Here is a 2,500-nt window from a genome sequence, read left to right as displayed (position 1 = left end):
ACTCAAGGTTCAAGGTTCAAGGTGTGTGTGTGTGTGTGTGTGTGTGTGTGTGTGTCTGTCTGTCTGTCTGTGTCTGTGTCTGTGTCTGTGTCTGTCTGTGTCTGTGTCTGTGTCTGTGTATGTGTATGTGTATGTGTATGTGTATGTGTATGTGTATTTGTATGTGCACACGCTCACCCCTGGATGTCGGGGGATTGGGGTGTACAGGACAGTCTCCATCTGCAGGTGACAGGACAGAAAAAACAGATGAGCATAGAGAATAAGAAATGGTCACCACTGCACTTTTGTTCGCTTTGAAAGCCTAGTTCATTTACATTTGAGTTAGAGTTTAGAAGGTAACTTAAACAGTATACTGTACAAGGCCCGAGTCTGAATCCAAAGTATATTCTACAGACTTCACTGTCACTCTGCACGCTAAAAATCACCCTGAAAAAATCTCCCATAAACAACATCCTTTTACTATGGAGAATCATCTGCCTTTGTTCTTTTGTCCTCTGCATGTTCCTCTGGATAATATTCCTCTGCACTAGTTATGTTAATGTACATAGACTTAAAACAGCCCCACATCAATTTGTTATTTAAAGGGACGCCAGGCAAGCCTGATGCTTTTTCTCTACGAAACTCACCCTCGCTTGGTCTGAAGCTCTTTTACTTTTCTTTGCGTCTTCCGTCAAGAGTTTTCGCTGCTTCTTCGCCGGCTCTGCCATTATACACACGTTTGCAACAATCTCTAGCGTTTCGTTAGCCTGCCTCTGTGCTGTAAACTGATACTGCTTCGGTCGGCGGGTAGGATACACCGAACTTGCAAGTGGGATATTCTTCCTACAGGCAGTAGGGGCGGGCGAGAGAGCCTTCATTCGCTCAGTAATGAGTCATTTAACCATATACCGACTTACGAAGAAGATTAACTAACACGAAAACGTTGCCTGGTGTCCCTTTAAACATTAAATATAATTTTTGATCTGGACTTTTTTTTTACCATATGATACCATATGGGCTATGTGTTGAAGAGACTATTAGAGCAGTGTTTTTCAACCTTTTTTGTGCCACGGCACACTTTTGACACTTAAAATGTCCCACAGCACACTAACATCCTCTGTGAAGAAAAAATAAACATACCATAGCCTAAAATTTTAAATAATACACAGATATGGCCTTATTATGGCTTCTATGCAAGACCTGCTCAATAAAACAAGCGCCCTCTGTTTCATTTGTAGGTGACTATATCTAATTTAATTGTTGTTATGAACTAGATATGTGATGATTCTGTGAATACTGGATATGGGGCCCCCGTTGTACAATGCCTGCACAAATAGTGCAATCATACAATCAATCAGTGCACGTGGTTATAAATTCTTTGATGCAACAGTATTCTGGACCAGTGAGTGACATTTGGGTAATTTTCTGCGGCACACTTGATGATCTCTCACGGCACACTAGTGTGCCCCGGCACAGTGGTTGAAAAACACTGTATTAGAGAACCATCTGTCCCTGTTCAAGCAGAAACTATAAAGGAGCAGGTGGTATTCTGGATTTGGATTGGATTTTTTTCATATTATAACCCAACTTTACAAGCTCAGCATTTTATTGATCAAAATAGCCAAATTGATGAATATTTAGAGAGTTGGAAAACTTCTAAGCTGAAACTTTTTGAGGACAGGTCTGTAATGATATTTACAATCGATTGGGAGGATGAAAACAAATGATGTTTGTTGCGTTGATATTTTACCCCACACACTTGCTCTGCTTACTACAAACAAACATTTTTCATCTGTCTTCTCAAACTGAATATTTTAGATAGCTCTGAATAACAAGAAAGCTACTGTATAAACTTGCGCAGACAAAAACACAAAGGCATGCATTTTATGATTCTGTCAGCCAGCAAAGTTATAGCATCATACATAGCAAAGATAAATTCTCATTCTCGCAGGCATGACATCTTGAAGAATCTAGAAACACTCATAGTGTTTTCTCTCATCCACACAGGCAGATAATAAGAATCCTGAAGGGGTTTGAGACAGTTATGTGGGATGGAGCAGGTTATTGGGGCTCCAATGAGGTGCCAGGTTGCCTAGTGATCTCCCAGGTGACGGTGTCTGCAACCAAAGGATAGGAGGGCTCAGGAGGCAGCCCTACATCCCCTACACCCTGCTACCCACCACCCCAGGTGGGACTCCCAGCTGTCTGTTCTGGGGGATTAGTAAGGTGTGTGTGTGTGTGTGTGTGTGTGTGTGTGTGTGTGTGTGTGTGTGTGTCTGTGTGTGTGTGTGTGTGTGTGTGTGTGTGTGTGTGTGTGTGTGTGTGTGTGTGTGTGTGTGTGTGTGTGTGAAAGAGAAGGTAGGTGTATTGGATTCTCAGACCCTTGTGCATCACCCTCTCTGTATGTGACACACACGTATACACAAACAGAGACATACATACAGACACATACACACACACACACACACACACACACACACAGATAGGTGAGGTGTCAGATGCGTCACACATTCACCACCAC

The sequence above is a fragment of the Alosa alosa genome, chromosome 23 (genome assembly GCF_017589495.1).
Source record: "Alosa alosa isolate M-15738 ecotype Scorff River chromosome 23, AALO_Geno_1.1, whole genome shotgun sequence".
Taxonomy (NCBI): domain Eukaryota; kingdom Metazoa; phylum Chordata; class Actinopteri; order Clupeiformes; family Clupeidae; genus Alosa; species Alosa alosa.
Note: the sequence above shows the minus strand (reverse complement) of the source record.